Raw genomic sequence first — 19,247 nt, forward strand, 5'->3', positions numbered from 1 at the left:
CGCTGGACTTAGGAGAGGAGCGTTATGGGACTCAGGGGTAACTGCCGAGATCCGGGGTGTTGTACGTCCTCCTGCCTCGTTTTCCGGTTCTGGAATAATCTTGAGAGCCGAGATGAAAGAGCTCCAGAAGGCAGAACTTTATACTTTCAAAACTGCTTCGTTGGTGAAACCATATTCCTTGCTGCTGGAAAAACATGCCGAAACTATTGCCGAGCTAGACCAGCTCCGCGTGAAGCATGGTCAAGCTATTCGCGATAATGAGGAATTAATAAATAAAGCTGCCGAATTAAAGACTTCTTTGGAGAACTCGCAGCCCGACCTGAAGTTTGTTTCTTACGCCCTTAACGTAACCCCTGATAAGGATAACATCACAAATTGTTTTAAAGAACAATCAGATGCGTTGAAGGAGAAGGATTTGAAGGTCACTGGTTTGTCTGCAGAGAATGCTAAGTTGAAGTCGGATCTTCAAAATTTGCAAACTGCTTATGACTTTAACCGTTCTGCTCTTGAAAAGGCCGCCATAAGTGCCTTCAAAAATGGTGTCAACCAGGTGAGATATTTTAACCCCGAATATCCTTTGAAACTTGACCAACTGGACTGCTTTGGCTATGCTCGTGGTGGAGTTTATTTTTCTCCTCCTGCAATCAATCAGAGCATGCCAGAAAGTAGTACCTCTCAAGTTATGATCAATTCAGGGGCGGAAGCAAGTAGGATCAATTCGGGGATAGAGGCAGCTAGAGCCGAGTTTGAGGTGGAGATGCGGGAGATGATGCGTAATGATGGTCCGGAATGAAGAGCCGGGATGCCGGTTTAATTTGTAATTTCCTTATTTCTTTCTTTTTGATCACTTTGAGAATTCCTCCTTCTTTAAGACGTTTAACTACTAATTCAAATTTGGCTTTACTCCCTTGTCAATGTGCGGGATTGATGTGCACCGACATCTATTGTTTGAGTAGCCCCTCTTTTAATTTTGTAAGGATTTGAGGGAAGTAAGGGCGTCCCCTTAATTTTCCGCCTTAATTTGTCAAGCTATAACGCATCCATAGCTCATTTTGGCAAGGTAGGTTGCCTTTAAGCTAGACGGGTTAAAATACCTCGACGTTTTGGCCGGGCTAGAACTCCAATCTTGCCCTTGGGCAAGAGGGTTCGAATACCGCGACGTTTTGGCCGGGCTAGAACTCCAATCTTCCCCTTGGGCAAGAAGGTTCAAATACCTCGACGTTTTGGCCGGGCTAGAACTCTAATCTTCCCCTTGGGCAAGAGGGTTCAAATACCTCGACGTTTTGATCTTGGAAATGAAATTATGGAAAACATACTTGATTTTTTCAATTTGTTGAACTTGAAATTCGAACTACAATTTATTAGCAAGAACTTTTCAACTAAAATATTTCTTCAATTTGTCCGCATTCCAAGTCCTTTTGACCTGCTTTCCTTGTGGAGTTTCCAGCACATAAGCTCCTTTTGATAATTTGGCTTTAATTTTGTATTGTCCTTCCCATCTCGGAGCCAATTTTCCTTCAGTTGCGTTTCGTCCTCCGATATCTGCCCTTCGAAGAACCAGCTCTCCCACAGCAAATGACCGCAGCTTTGCCTTTTTGTTGAATCGGTTTGCCACAAGCTGCTTTGTCGCAATATTTTTGCAATGAGCAGTGACCCGAGCTTCGTCTATCAAATCCAGCTCCACAGCTATTTTGTTACTGTTTTCTTTTTCGTTTTGTGATAAAACTTGGACCCTTCGCCATGATGGTTCTCCTAGTTCCACCGGGATCATGGCCTCGGTACCGTAGGTTAACCTGAAGGGGCTTTCTCCGGTAGAGGTTTGAATCGTGGTTCTATACCCCCATAGTACATACCATAATTCTTCTACCCACTTTCCCTTGGCATATTGTTCCATTCTTTTGCGTAACCCGGCTATAATGACCTGATTTGCCGCCTCGGCCTAACCATTAGATTGGGGATGTTCTACAGACGCAAACCGATGTCGGATATGAAGATTTGCCATTAATTCTTGGAAAGTTTTGCTTGTGAACTGGGTCCCGTTATCGGTGATCACCTCGGCTGGGATCCCAAACCTGCAAATTAGGTTCCTCTCGAAGAAACGTTTTACCCTTGCCGCGGTAATTTTTGCCACTGGCTCTACCTCAATCCATTTAGTAAAGTAATCAACAGCCACTATTAACCATTTTAACTATCCTTTAGCCACTGCGAATGGACCCAAAAGGTCCATTCCCCATTTAAAGAACGACCATCGAGCCGTGATCAAACTTAACTCTTATGGTGGAGCCAATAAGTTCTTACCGTGCTTCTGGCATTGATCGCATTTTTTCACATGTTCCTTTGCGTCGTGACTCATAGATGGCCAGAAATAGCCCGCCCTGAGAGCTTTCCGGGCTAGCGCCTTACCTCCAACGTGCTGGCCATTGATCCCCTCATGGATTTCAGATAGGACGTATTTCGCCTTATCCGAGCTTAAACACTTTAGCAAAGGGAAATAGGCTCCTTTTTTGTAAAGTTGCCCCTCTACCATTGTGTATAATGCTGCATCCTTAACCAGCTTCCGGGCTTCCTCCTTTTGGGGGGATCGTCCCGTTTTCTATGTAATCAATGATGGTACTACGCCAATCTTTGACCTCGGTTATCTGCATGACGCAAGTAGGTTCTAGGATATTCTGCTCAACCACCGTCCTGTGGTTTCCCAAACCTTTAGTGCTTGCCAGTTTTGACAGTATATCAGCCTTGCTATTTTCATTTCTAGGAATGTGACTGACTTCTACTTTTTCAAACTCTGCTATTAACTGCCTGGCGGAATCCAATTATTTTGCTAACAATGGTCCTTTAGCTTGGTAGCTTCCTGCAATCTGGGAGGTGACCAGCTGCGAATCACTATAGATTTGCAGTCTCCTTGCTCCGAGTTCCTTGGCCTGCTGAAGCCCGGCTATGAATGCTTCATATTCTGCCTGGTTATTTGATGTTTCAAAGTTCATGTGCATGGAGTATTCAACCGAAATCCCTTCTGGGTTCTCAATAATTACCCCGACCCCGCTACCTTTGGAGTTTGAGGACCCATCCATGTAGATTTTCCAAGTGTCAGGGTTTGTTGAGCTCTCTTTTTAGATTGAAGTAAGCTCTCTGACAAAGTCTGCCAGCGCTTGAGATTTGATTGCTTTTCGACTTTCGAAAACCACGTCAAATTCTGACAATTCCATAGTCCAGGCCATCATTCTTCCTGCTAAGTCGGGCTTATGCAAGATTTTTCGAATTGGCAAGTCTGACCTGACTACAACCCGGTGTCCTTGAAAATACGCTCTAAGCCTTCTAGCCAAGATTAATAAGGCGAAAGCCACATTTTCTAACTTCTGATAACGGAGCTCTGCGGGAGCAGACTTAAGAAGTAAATCAGTTGTTGCCCCTTTTCATTTTCCTGAACCAGGACCGAGCTAACAACAACATCTCTCACAGAAAAATATATTATCAACGGCTCCCCTTCTCTTGGACTAGATAAAACTGGCGGTGATGCCAGCTGCTTTTTAATTTCTTGGAATGCTGCCTCACACTCCGAGGTCCAGCCATATTGCACTTCCTTTCGTAACAATTTGAAAAAAGGTAGTGCCGTTTCCGCAGACCGAGGTAAAAATCTAGTGAGAGAAGCTATCCTTCCAGTCAACCGTTGGATCTATTTTTTGCTTGCTGGTGCCTTTATTTCTAGCACGGCTCTGCACTTGTCCGGGTTAGCTTCTATGCCCCTGTGAGTCAGCATGAATCATAGGAATTTTCCTGCAAGGACTCCAAAAGCACATTTAGTTTGGTTTAAACGAATGCAACGTTGTCGTAGTTGTTAAAGGTCTGCTCTAGATCTTCAATGTGCATTGCTGAGTTAATCGACTTGACTATCATGTCATCTATGTATACCTCCACATTCTTGCAGAGCTGATCTACGAACACCTGATTCATCATTCTTTGGTAGGTGGCCCCTGAGTTCTTCAATCCAAAGGACATCACATTTTAACAATAGTTTTCCTTCTCTGCGATGAAAGCAGTTTTCTCTTGGTCTTCAAGGTGTAGTGGGATCTGATTATACGCCGAATATGCATCCATGAAGGATAGCATCTGGAACCCGGATGAGTTGTCAACGAGCTGATCCACATTGGGCATGGGGTATGCATATTTAGATAGCCAGGTTGTGTATTGTATCTCTCTGATGAACCCGGCTTCCAGCAACTCCTTCACATGATCTTCCAGTACTTATCGACGTTCCGCGCTGAGCTTCCTTTTCTTCTGGGCTACCGGCTTAGATCCTGGGTATACTGCAAGCTTGTGACAACAAAAATGAGGGTCCACCCCAAGTATCTCTGAGGATTTCTAAGCAAAGACATCCAAGTTCCTTCTTAGGCACTCAGTAAGCTGAATTTTGTCCTCATTCGCCAGCCCCTTTCTAATTTTGGTTGCTTGAGTTTCCTCTCCAATAATTACCTCTTCTAGCTCTCCATCGGGTTCCGGTCTCGGGATCTGAGTGTCATCCCTCATGTCCAACTCTACCATATTGACTGGTGTTTTTCCCTTCTTCCTTGAGCTATCTTGCTTACTACTGGGGTTCACTTCGGCCAGGGTTTTAAAGTCATGCCCCACTGCCCTAACTGACTTGAAGTAGCAGTCTCGAGATTCCTTTTGATCCCTAGCAATGGTGATGACCGTGTTCTGCTTACCAATCATCTTGAGCTTCTGATGTTTGGTTGAAACAAGCATATCCCAATCATGGATAGTTGGCCTTCCTAGGATCACGTTATATTCTGAAGGAAAATCAGCTACTATGAATCTTATCCTTTCTGACTTGTAGGCCTCCTTTGTTCCCAAAGTAAGCCTCAGGTCGATGTACCCTTTAGGGATAGTGTTACGACCATTGAACGCGATCAGAGCCGTGTTGCAAGGTTTCAAATCTTCTTCATCCAAATTCATTTTCCGGAATGCCTGCCACAGGATTATGTTGGCACAGCTGCTGTTATCCACGAACATCTTTTTGACTTTACAATTGACTAACGTTCCGGTGATAACTAACCTGTCAACGTGTCCCGACATTACATCTTCCAACTCTTTCTTAGTGAAATACAGTAGCGGTGACTCTGGTTCGGTTTCTTTAAACTTAGGCCGCTCTCGTATTGAAAGCACCTCCCTTAAATATTTCCTTCTGGCATTCATGGTATCACCTCCGCCACCGAAAGCTCCGCTAATCACGTTGCATTCGAACTCAGGTTCTACGACCTCATTGTCTTTTTTGGCCGGCTTTTTACCTCGACCCTCTTCTTTGAATCTCTTTTCGCGCAGCGGGCTCATAGGCCGCCCTCCTCTTCTTTTCTTATTATTCTTCCATCCTTGAGTTCTTATTAGATATTGACGCAACTTCCCTTCTCTGATATACCTTTCAATTGCGTCCCTGAGGTCCCAGCATTCATCAGTAGTGTGACCGGGGCCATCATGAAATGCGCAGTACCGAGATTGGTCCAACCCAGCTGGATTCAGCAATGGTCGAGGCCTATCTACCCTTTTCAGTTCAGTGGATGCTACCTCCCTCCAGATTTGCGATTTGGATGAATTCAGGGGCACATATCTATCAAATCTCCCTTTGGTGGAAATCTTCTCTTCCGGCCGTTTACCCCGGAATTCGTTTTGCTTCCGGTTTCCAGGTCTTTCCACTTGGCCTTGGTACTGCCTTGGCTTTGCATTTTCCACCTCCATTTGTTCCAGCTCCAAGTATTTCTTGGACCGTGTAGTGAATTCGACCAAAGTCCAGACTGGGTCCTTGTACACGGATTTAGCCAACCTAGAGGTTCCGTGTAACCCAGCAATTACCAGGTGCAAGTGGACATTCTCAGATAAACCGGGGACCTGTAGGGTGGCCATTTTAAAAAGATCTAGGTATTTCTGCAGGGATTCCCCAGGTTGCTGTCTTATCTTTCCCAACACAAACTCTAACTTTGGCTGCTTTTTGCTCGTAGCAAAATTCAGCAGGAATCTCCCTCCAAATTCTTCAAAAGATCTAACAGATCCCGAAGGTAGAGATGAGAACCACGCTTGAGCTGCTCCTGTCAATGTAGTTGCGAACAACCGGGTTATCAGAGGTTCCTCTATTCCCTTAATATACATTGCTGTATCAAAGGTATCCAAGTGGACCTGGGGATCTTGCGTCCCGTCATATTTAGGAATCTTCGATAAGTTAAGGTTCTCCGGAAAGGGTGCATCCACGATCTCGTCCACGAAGGGGCTGTCATTGTATTGCCCCCTGTGATATTTCCTCCTGTAGACCCCGACCACATCATCCGGGTTCCTGATTGGGCGTCTCCCATCCAGGCGTTCGGGATCATCCCTCCGTCTTTCCGTTTCTCTCTCTCTGTCCCGGCCTTCCTCCTGCCGGGGTCTTTGGCCACCAGCCGGGTGGGAAGTGTTCCTCTGAGGTCGGCCAGGTACACTTTCAACATCCCTCATTTGAGTCTGGGTCCTATCATTGTTTTGGGGATTCGTGATCCTGAAATCATTCATGACCCAGGTTATGGCTAACTCTGGATTTGGGTTGGAGACTCGACCTAGCCGAGCTTCTAACTCGCGCATCTGTCTAGCACCTTGCTCTCTCTCGAGCTCATGCCTTCGCTCCATCTCCTCCATCCTTCGTAGGACCACAGCGACAACCAGATCTGTTATTCGCGAATCACCAACTTCGCCATTGGGAGCCTGCTCGCGGTTTGCTGTGTGGTCTTCCATCGGCTGTAAGCCCTGCACATATGGGGCATCCAGGTTAACGGCTGGGGTTGATGCCGAATTGGAGTGCACATCACTAACATGGACTGCATCCGTGTCAATCGGCTGATGATTTAGCGGGTTTTCTCTGATTGGTGGGACAGGTTGGGGTCTGGAATTCGATCTTGAAGGTTGCCGAAATCCACTTCTTGTTGTCCTCACCATCGCGACTTCTGATCACGTAGTACTAGGAGAAAAAGTTCCCACAGACGGCGCCAATGTTCTGCCTTGGGCAGATGTGTTCGACCGTAGGTCGGGTCTTTATTGTTGGATCTAGGGTTTTTTCTCCAGATACCTATGAATTAGGTATCTGGGGGACAGCGAATCACTACACACTATATGATGGTCGTAGCTTGAAGGTGTGTGTGTGTGCACTGTCATGATTGCATAAAATAGGGTTAGAGAGATCAGTCATACCTGTGGTCTTTAGCTCCTATTTATAAAGCTTACCTCTGGGCTTGTATTGATTGAGCTTCCTGCCGGCATGGACCCTTCCAAGGTCCATAACAACTCCTTTTTGCCACCCCTACTCGTGAGGAGTGACCGACGATAGGATGACACTGAAAGCTACCATTGGTGAAATCAATACTACATCAGGATTAGTAATTTTTAGTGATTGGTACTTTGTTAAGAATTTTAATTTTTTATTATTAGTAAAATTAGTATATAATCAATGATTAATTATTAGCTATTAGTAATTATTAATTAGTAATTGTCGTGATTTCTGAATCATAATTAGTGATTTTATATTGAAATTGTATAATATTTACGTTAACATTAAATTTATATTTTTTATTAGTGATTTAATAGTTATAAATAATGTTTAATTATTAAACAGAAAAATATTTCTGCGGTTACTACAAATAAGTTATCTGTATTTATTCCCAAAACAACGTTGTTTTGCTGTTGAAATATTAAAAAATTATAATTATAAAAACTATTATAATCCTGAAATAAATTAAAATTACAAAAATACTTTGATTTCCGCTCTAAAATAATGTCATTTTGAACTCAACGCAGATAATTTATCTGCATTAATTGTAAAAAAATAAATAAACCCATTATTAAATTAATGTCAATTTTGTTTGCTATTGTGTAAATATTTTTCTTCGTTATTTATGGCATCACGTATTCCTTTGAAGAGGTGTCTTCACTTTGGTACTGCAGTCAATAATGTGTGTATGTATGCAATCGACGTTGATGCCACAGAACCGTAACAACAATATTTTTATCCTCCATGATTCTCTCTCATTCCATGGGTTGGTCCAGCCTGTCAATATTGATCATCCACGGGTTGTCACATCTCATGGATAATGTTCAAAATTTATCATGACACCATATCAGCAGATGTCGTCTTGGAATCTGATGCACCATTGATTTCACCAATGAGAGCTTCGGGCGACTTCTGCATTAAAAAATAAATCTTTGGTACTACTACTGTAGATTTAATATTTTTCACAGACTGCGACGGAGCTTTGATGGTATTGTCTGGTGTGAATACGTACGTGGATGTGGCGCAATCATGTAAGAGGGTGAGAAAAAAATTTATATTAACAAAAAAATTGGTTTAAGTTTCTCAAGTTATGTTTGATTAAAAATAAAATATTATTAAAAAAATAGAGTAAAATTATGAATTATTTTAAAATATATAAATCCTTATTTATTAATATATAAAAATATAAAAACATATGATTATGCCAATATATTAATTTAAAAAATTCATTTAAAACTTTTTTATTTAACAAATGTTTATTTATACATATAGATATTTATAGAAACTTTTTAATATATTGATACTCAATTAGCCTTTAACATCCAGAACTTTAATAATTTAATTGTGCAGTATTTTGATGGAAAGGAGATAAGAAGGATACATTTATGAATGGGATAAGAGTTAAAAGCATAAATTTATTTAGAACAAAGATACATTTATGAATGGAATATAGAAACATAAAAAAGTAGGTATATTATTTACGAAAAGTCAAAAGCGATAACTAAAAGTTTATCCGGAAGCTTTTGGAAAAAAAAAAATAGCTTGTATTCAAAAAAAAAAAAATAGCTATTTCCTTCACTATAAAATAATACTTTGGTATAAGAGTTTTCACAATAATATGACTTATTTTTTTAACAAAAAAAGAAATTTAAAAAACTGCCAAATATGTACTCAGAATAAGTATTTGGGAAAAAAAATACTGATTTTTTTATCCCTAAATATCAATTGTTTGTAGCCTCAAATTAACTCCTTTTAAGTTTCATTTATTGTTACATTAACTTCTTCTTTTTTAAATCTCTGCAGCTTTATTCTTATATATTAAATTAAAATATAATGTATTAATAATGATTTGAGTATTTAGTTTATGGGAAAAAAATATTTAAAGTTGCTTTAAATAATTTTGTCTAATATTAACCGAAACGATGTTATTTTCGGGTTAAAAAAAATTAAAATTATAAAGACTATTGTAACCCTAAAATAAATTAAAATTATAAATATATTATGATTTTCGCTTCAAAGTGATATCATTTTTATGAATGTTAGATAAAATTATCTAAAGTAACTTTAGAAAAAATAAACCTTTATTTATTCCCTCTTAAAAAGTGAAACAAATCATCTTATCTTCTTTTTTGTTCTACTTTAAATTCTTTTAATTTTTAAATTTGTATCTTCTTTAAATTTTAAATTTTTCTTTTTGTTCTAGTTTATCAATTTTACCTAAATCAATTATGCATACGTCTTTATAATTTTAATTATCTTTCAAATTATATTTATTACATTTTATCTAAATTAAAAATATCCATACGATTTATGCATGAAACTATTGCTAGCTGGATAAAAATTAGAGTTTTATGTTATCAAAAAAAAAAAAAAAAAAAAATTAGAGTTTTAATGTCGTGGTATAATTTTTTTTTGTAGATTTTATTTTATTATAGATTCAATCGTTAATTGAAAATTTACAAAGTTAGAATTTTTTTTTGATAAAGTCAGAGTTTGAAATTTTCGTTCTACATAAAATTATATATGTTTAATTATTAAAGACAAAAATTGTTTTCATACTCTTTTTTCTTAAATATTAATTTTTTAATAAAATTGTAAAATAAAATTTACCATACCTTTAAAAAAAAAAACATAAAAAGACAGATAGGAATTGTTACTGATTTTTTAAAGAGAAAAGTATTTGTCATTATAAATGACATAACACTCTGTCTTTTTAAGACAGAGATTTATTTAAATTTTAAATTAAAAAAAATCACTCACTTTCTCCCTCCCATGATTTCTATTTTTATGTGTTTATCTCTCTCCTAAAATGACATAACTTATGGCATTTAAAATGATAAACACCAAATCTTTTTTAAATTTTTTTCATTATTTAGTATCTTCATACACTATTATTAAGGGGCGTTTGGTAGAGGAAATTTTTTTTGATATCTGGGAATCATAATTACCATGAATATGATAGAAAAATGAATTATCTGGGAATGTTATAAAAAAAAACTGTTTGGTATGCGAAAATATTAGTGAGATCTTTTAGTTAAATTTACTGAGTCTTTGTTTGGTTTTGTGAAATATTAATGGGAATACGGGGTTCTTTTTCACCTTCACTTTATTTTATTTTTTTGAAAAAATGATAATGAATTTCGTGGTTTCACAGAGAAACACACGATCGTCTGAGCTTCAATTTTTAGTGGTCATCCTGTTTGAGAATAACAAAAACAAAAGAAAGAAAAAAATGCAGACACCAGACACAACCCCCCTTCCCACTTTCCCCCCTTTCCTAGTCGCAACTCTTATTCCTTGTTCCTTTTTTTTCTGGGTTGTCTGTGTATTTTTTGGTGGCTGGATTCAACATCCATTACTGTTTATTGTTGTTGCCTTATATTAGCTACTTCTCGAACATGCATATGGGTTCTGTAGAGAGAAATGAAGACACTCAGATGGGTTCTGTAGAAAAGAAACGAAGATAACGATACGAAGAAGGAGGGCACATTTGTCCAAAAAATTTGGTGTCCAAATCCCTACATTCGGTAAACCAAAAATAACACCTTTTTTGTGGTATTTTGAGAAGGGAAAATCACTCACAATTTGTACATAACTTGAAATCTTGGTAAATTAGATGACCGGGTAAATTTTGTAAAAACTCCTACTAAACATGGATATATATAAATACTTTCACTTTTCTATTATTCCAAAAAAAATTATTCTTACCAAAGAGCTAAGTCAATCACGTGGGAATCGGTTGAAAATTGAAAATGATAGGCGAAGCTGCATGGCTGGATACTTCACCGGTCAGGAAGTCTTGTTCTTAAATGTTTTCGCTTTGACTTTGGCTTTGTTTATTTGTCAAATTTAGGGGATCCAAATTTTCATATAAAATTAATGTCTTCATTACGTCTTAGACTATATATATAGCTTGATGACATCATTTTGATTGAACGCGGGGTTCATTTTCGTACTTTTCTTTTAATAAATATATTAAAAATTTTAAATTATAAGTTTAATAATAGAGTAAACACCCTTTTTAGTCCCTGTCAATATCTACGAAGTCCTTTTTAGTCCCTGACAATAAAAAAGGATCAAATTGATCCCTGAAATTTCAAAAAAAAGGCCATGTTAGTCCTTATGTCAACTCCCAAATATGTAGAGAGACCCTTTTCTTGTACTTTCAGGGACCAATTTGGTTCTTTTTTATTGCCAGGGACTGAAAAGGACTTCGTAGATATTGCCAGGGACTAAAAATGGTGTTTACTCTTAATAATAAAATGTATAGATCAAAAAATCAAAATTATAAATAGAAAATAAAAATATATCATTTTTATTAGTGGGTAATTTCTATCATTCGAATTTTATTACTTAATTTATATATTTGATATAAAATCTATAACTGAAAAAATAATAGAGCGTCATTTAAAAAAAAGGAATATCAAAAATCTATAACTGAAAAAATAATAGAGCGTCAAAATAATTTCTATAAGGAGGTTTGGTAAAGGAGAAATTTTTTTTATCCGAAAATTTCGATTTTTAGAAATATGATGAAAATATTCAATTTACGATAATATTCGAAAATTTAAAATTTAAAAAATTCAGTTTCTCAAAAATCCTACCAAATACCGCGTACAAAACGCCCTTAATAATATATTGTTATTTGTCATAAAGTGTATTCCGTTTGCCATTCGTTCTTTGTTGTCTCACTTGTTAATTTGTCAAACTTGTGGAATAAAGTGTATTCTTGACTATATTGTAATTTGCAATAAAGTCAATACACGTGCCATTCCTTTTTTTCAAGGGGACAACGACCCTTTTGGCATTTTTTTTTTTTTTGACAAAAATTCATCGGAGTGTCAAATTAAAAAAATATTTTGTTAAAATGTCACATCACCAAATTTGCTGCATTATGCAGCGAGATTACGTGACACTATATCAACAAGTTTAAGACCACATAATCTTACTGCACTATGTAGCGATATTACGTGACAGGGCCTAATTTGTTGCATTGTGCAGTGTTTTATGTGGTGCTAGTAACAATTTGACACGTGGATTAAGAAGATCAATAAAAAATCAGCATTTCTTGGACATTAAATTATCTTTATCATTTTTCCATGAATACTCCATTTGATACTGCATCATCTTTATTGTGTATTATATTTTTTAAAAAGAAAACAAAAAATAAATAAGCATTTATTGGACATTAAATCGTCTTTATCATTTCTCCAGGAATATTTCATTTGGACATTCCTTCGCTTTATTGTGTATTATATTTTCCAAATGGAAAACAAAACAAATAAATATTTATTGGATATTAAATCGTCTTTATCATTTTTCCATGGACATTCCATCGTCTTTATTGTGTATTATATTTTCCAAAAAGAAAACAAAATAAATCAGCATTGAACATTAAATCATCTTTATTGTTTTTTCATGGGCACTCCATCGTCTTTATTGTGTATTATATTTTTCAAAAATAAAACAAAAAATAAATAAGCATTTCTTTACTTTTTTGTGCACAGTGATCCGCTAAACTCAAAGTTATCTAACTCATACATACATTAGAGAGAGCATCTAGATCCAAGATAAATTCACTAGTCCTTTGGGCTAGACATCTCTGTCTTCAGGACAGAACATTGGCACTGTAACACCCTGTTATAGAATCGATTTGTTAACATCGGAATGATATTATGCGCATATTATTAATCAAATAAATGTGGAAGCTAATCATCTTAATTCATAATTATTCTTATGGAAAAAAACATGGATAAACTTTTTCCATTCTATATTAATTTATAATAGTTACTTGCATGTCAAATTCATTTCATTCTACATTACTTGTTCTTCCAATTATCTTATCTAATACTTACTTTCATGCTTAATTACACATTACCTGAATTATGAACTATGGGAGAATGCTCTCTAACGTCTCCTCTCAACAATTATGCACACTATGACGTCCAATCCCATCTAAATTATTTATTTTAGCTACTATCATTTTCCTTAACATTTATAAAGGCACCACACTCCATAGAGATGGATTTAAGCCTTCCATTCTTAAATTCCATAAGGTCTACAAGCATTTCTTTTTAAACATGCATTTTGCTTTAGTTCGCCCAGAATATCCGAATATATGTCGGGGACATATCCATATATGCCATATCTGGATATCATATACGCATATTAGATCACCAATATCCGGATATTCCATGACAGTGGTGAAATGGAAAATCTTTCTGCAAGCAGAGGTCTATAATCCAACCCCTTGCCCCATATCACTTCCTCTTTAACTTAGTTGTCTTTACCTAGAACATACATCAAGTGTTGACCATATATGTGGTTTAATTAAGCTATCTAGTACCTTCCTTGGCACCTAAATCATCATATCTAATGAGATTTGTTTAAGTGTTACATGCATACATATTGACACCTAGCAACCTTTATTTAGGCCATCTCACATACAATTTATATTACAAAATAATGATCAACATGATTATTACATATCATTAAATCATATTATAATAACCCCAATTAAAAAACTTTTAAATTAGAGGGTTATAATGAGGACCTTATGGTCATAAATGGAATGAGGATGAAATTCTAAGAATTTTGATACCCATATTGAGGGTATTCTACACAGGTAAATTTTCATCTGTTAATTTTGACTGCTGACGCAATAATAGGCAGTAGAATAGCTTCAAGTGAGCAAAGTATAGTTAGAGAGCTAATCTAATGATATAAATATCATGAATGAGGTTAGGATATGATTTGATGAAGATTGATACCCATATTGGGGTATTTCTGAAAAGTCACTTTTGCCGGGTATTTTGTACTGCTGTAGCAGCAGCCGGTAGAATCCCGGAACAGAAAAAAGATGAGAAAATAGAAATAAAGACCAATATATGCCTAAAAAGTCATAATTAGACCAAAAATATTAAAGTTAAGAAGATTATGAAATTCGGGTACAGTTAAGAACACCAGTAAAGACTACAGTGCAATTAAACAACTGTTAGTGGATCTGTGATCTACTAATCAAATTTTTAAGTTATGAAAATTATAACTAGACAAAATTAATGTTAAGTACTTAAAGTTAGAGTTTTGGAGGTTTTCGGGTAAAAATTTGACGACAGTTCAGATAAAAATTATACCGGGTCTCACTAAAGGACGAATGGTCACTTAGTGACATGGCACCCTTAATTGGGGCACATTTCCCTCCCATTTCAGATCTGATTCTAGCAGCCCCATCTCACTTCTCTCTCTAAATTTCAAACTTCAAACTTTGCTCTCACTTCTCTCTAAGATTTCATCTCTAAAACCTTACCAAATCACCAAATCTCCTTCACCAAACTTGTTCCCCTCACTCCCCTCTTCACAACCATACCATTTTTCACGGTGTAGATCAAATTTTCGTGTTCCTCATCCCCAAACACAGCCATGGTTTTGAAGGTTTTGAGAACCATAGAGTTGTGTTCTTGAGTTCTAACTTTGAGCCTTTATTAAAGGTGTGTTCTTTGTGGAAAAGATGTATCCTTGCTTGAGAAAAGTAGAAGCTTGAAGCCTTGGAGCTAACTTGAAGAAGTAAGCATGATTACTTGGAGAAATGTTGACCAAAATGCTTTCCCATCCACCTATATGATTCAGCCATCATGAGCTTTCTATGGGGTTGATGTTTTAATGTGATAAAAATGGGTTCTTGATGTTCTAAAGTGTGCATAATCATAAGTGGAACCAAGGAAAAGGTTAAAAATGCAACCTTTAATCTTAAGAACACTAATTATGACTAGGGGATGAATTTAAACCCTAATAATACCACTTAATCAAATCTGTCCTAAATATTGTGATTAGGGTTTTATGTTTAAAATTTAATTAAATGATGGATTAGTGGACTAATTAAGTGTAGGACTTAATTAACTAATGAAATGACTAGGAAATAGGCTTAAAAATACTAATATAAACACATAAACAATTCAGCCATGTAGGTTTAAATTAGGGTCACTATGTTAAAATTAATATTAAGACTTAATTAAGATATTAATTTAGTGGTTACGTGAAGTGGACTTTGCATAATAGACTAATTAATGATTAAACTCTAAAATTAGACTTAAGTAGGGTTTAGGTGCACTAATCAAGCAATTAGTGAACTTTAAATATCATGACATAATGTGACTAAGAGGATTTCATAAAGTGACTTAATAATAGAAAATTCCAAAAATTAAAGTGAATTAGGATGTATAATCAAAAGTAATTAAGGTTTGTTAAGTAAACATATTTAGAGCTAAATAACCAGTTTTTAGGCGAAATTGGGGAGAGCATATCTCCCTCCACATGGGTCATATAGGGCTGTTCCTTATATAAAATTGAAGCTTGAGATGTTAGCTACGTGGTTTCAAAATTTGGTATCAATTGAAGATGTATTCAATTCTGTATGTTCGTTTGAGTGAGGACTGAACAGGGAGGCCATGTGCAGGGGCTGTACATGATTGCAACTTTCACGAATTGTTTCTCCCTCTGTGCATACTCAAATTAGGCTCATAATATGTCGAGTTAAAGATAAAGGTGTCTAGTTGTTTACATAAAAATTTTAGAGAAATTGTTTTAGTAGATTTTCCAGAATCGCAGAAATGGTAAAGGATGTTTAGGGCTCTGTTCGGAGTTGTTAAACAGCTTTGCTTGTCCAACTTCAAATGGTGATAACCGGAGCTAGGAAACTCCAAATGAGGCATATGATACCTTTTTGGAAAGGTAATTGAGTTTATATTAACATAATAAAAGATGAGAATTTTATAACAAGTTATTTACGCTCAGTGACTAGAAAATATAAGCATGTACAGTTGTGGAAAAACCGTAAAAATGATATTTAAGCTAAGTGGGCTTATAGGAACCCTTAGTAACTTATAATAATTAATTATATGAATTGGATGAGTTGAAAATAATCTAAGTTACCTAAGTGAGCCTAGAAGAGGATTCTAAGTTATGTAAGTAATTAAATAATGTGGTGGCTTATAAAAATGCACTAAAATAAATAATAAGTAATGATTGGTCTAGGCTTGTGATGGACATATTATTTGCATGTAAGAATGAAATGTGAAATCATTAAATGATTGAGTATTAATAATGTAAATGATTCCTGCTCTAGGTTTGCCTAGAGAGCTTGGCACTTGAGAGTGTACGGAAGCATACGTATTAACTGTTGGAGTTGGGCTGTTGATAAGTATAATAGCCCTAACCTAATTAATTAGCAAATTACAGGTAATTAAATAATTAAACATGTTTTAGTGAGTAAAATTAAGTAAAAGGCTTAATTAAATAAATCTGAGTCACTTTGAAGTTAAAAAGTGTACTCAGTGAAAATTAAGGGGTATAGACGGGTACTGGCGAAAGTGCCCAAAATATAAAAATAAAAATAGTAATATTCTTAGAATAATATTCCAGACTTTTGGGTAAAGTTTGGTAATTAATGGAGTTGAGTAGATAGACGAACCAATACCCGCTTAAAGCCACTTAACCTATGTTAAGTGACTGAAAGCCAAAAAGAACCCATTTTCCCCCCATCCCCCGTCGAGCAACCAGAGGAGAAAAGAAGAAGAAGGAGAAGGAGAAGAAAGGGAGAGAGAAGAAGAGAGAGAGGAGGGAGGAAACCTTGACGATTTTGGGTGATTCAAAAGCCTAAATCGCTTAGAATCTCTCCCTCTTTCATAATCCAAGCTTAGTTCTTAGTGGGGAGCTTTGTGTGGTGAGATATTTCCTCCCAAAAATTCGGCCCTTTGGAGAAATTTGGGGTTTTGAGGGCTTCAACCTCCATGGGAGCTTGAGGAACGCTCCTTGCTTGGTTGTACAACCATTGGTGGTAAGATTCTACCCCTTGAACCTTATTTTCATGGAAAATTGCATGAGTTAGGGTTCAATGAATAGTAAATTGGGGTTTTTGATGAAATGTTGTTAAATTAGCTATGTTCTAGGAAGAATGGAGCTTAGAGCATGTTATGGAAAATGCTAAGAATGTCATTTAATCGGTGAAAATGAGCTTAGATAGCTAAATGAGTATATTTGGAAAATGGCAAGAATATGACACTTAGATATTGGATTTCTTGCATTGTTGATAAATGGTTTGGTTTGGTTGGTTGTTGATTATGCCTTGGTGTTGTCTAGGATTGAGGCAATTGGACCAACCTTGAGAGACCAACCGTTGGAGCAAGCTATGGAGCTTGATTAGCTCCATTGGATAGGTGAGTTCATGCTTATGTTTGGTATGAATTGTATAGCTTGGATGATAGCTATGTGATGTTACTGGATGCAATATGTGTTAATTGCATTAAACCTTGTGTAGGTTTTGTTTGAGAAGTGGAGTATTTTAATTGACTGAGTGTGGAACCTGTTGGTGGTGAACAAAGGTCGAATTGAAGCTTGAGGTAAGCCTTCAGACCTTGGGTGTAATTCCCTTGATTGTTCCACCAAGCCCTGAAAGGGTAGTGGTAATTGTAGTGTATATAAATGCAATGAAATAGTGTAATGCTTTGTTATACGTATGTGTATGCATTTGGTGTGGCATAGGATGGTGTTTCCCTATGTGGTATGTTGCATGACGATGCGTAAATCATACTTGGTAGTTAGCTGGCCAGTAGGACTATTTGCATCTGAGTTTCCTTAGGACAACTTGAGAGCTCGAGGGATTTCTCCTGGAGATGTATTGCACTTTGCATAGATATGTATTTACTGCATTATTATTGTTATTGCTATTACACTGATATGGAACTGTGGGGTGGAAAGATGCTCCAAGGACCCCTGGTTTACTAGATATATTCGTATATCTCACCCCGTGTTGTGGGGACCCCCTTTCAGGTAAGGATGCTGCAGGAGCCTCTGGTGGCAAGTTGCCATATCTGGATTAGCATATGCATGAAGTGTTGCATTTTTTAAGATTATACATGTTGTTTTGATAGCTCACATGTATAGAATTGTAATTAATAGGCAATGCTAGATTCATGATTTGTATATTGGAATGGACTTAGCCTATGCCCATGCCTTTGGTCATCTCTTTTGTTGATGGGAGCCAAGGGAATGATCATAGTGTTTTGTACGCTAAGTTCCATGATTTGTAATGGATATGTACTGTAAATGATGCATACTTGAAATTCAATATATGCATGCTTGTTATGTATTGAGTTATTGAATTGGTTGGGCTGAGAATCAATTAGGTACCTTTTGTTTAAATTGAGAAACATTGAGAAAACAAAGGTTATGCTGCCCAAATTCTAGCTAAATCTCATGAGGAAAGGTTGGATGAGTGCTAGGATTTAGTTTTGGGGCATGGACAATTGGGGTTTGGAATGGGGATGCATCTTCCCCTAGACTTGGACTTGAAAAATGTGGGAATTGGAATTCCCTGGCAGCGCGCTTCAGCGCCCAGGAGCGCGCTCAAGCGCCCTGCTGCCGCTGTGAGTGCCAATGCATTCGGCCTCCTCGCGCTGGAGCACCCAAAGTGGGGGCTTAAGCGCCCAGGATTATGTGCTTGAGCGCCCTGGTTTGCGCTTAAGCGCCCTTCGCTGCAGAAGGAAGGGAGGCTTACTGTCTCCCCGAGTTTTAGCGCCCAGAGTGGGGCTTAAACGCCCAGGGTTGCGCGCTTGAGCGCCCTTAGCCACTGAAGGAGGAGATGCTTCTGTCTCTGCGCGCTAAAACGTCCCAATGGGAGCTTAAGCGCCCAGGATAGCGCGCTTGAGCGCCCTGATGCGCGCTTAAGCGCCCATTTACACTGAAATACCTGATGCTTCCTGTCTCCGTGCGCTTAAGCGCCCAGATGGAGGCTTTAGTGCCCGATAACGCGCGCTTGAGCGCCCGATAACGCGCTGAAGCGCGCGGGGCCTGTGACCAACACTCTCTTGTGTTGCTTCCGATTGTCATAACTTGGGCTACAGTGCTCCGATTTGAGCGCGGTTTGAAGCCACGCGTAGCTAATGAAGAGATCTACAATATAGTAGAAGTTGTG

This window comes from Gastrolobium bilobum, unplaced genomic scaffold (assembly GCF_033153095.1).
Source record: "Gastrolobium bilobum isolate Gb01-03AN ecotype WA unplaced genomic scaffold, APGP_CSIRO_Gbil_v1 utg77849, whole genome shotgun sequence".
Lineage (NCBI taxonomy): Eukaryota > Viridiplantae > Streptophyta > Magnoliopsida > Fabales > Fabaceae > Gastrolobium > Gastrolobium bilobum.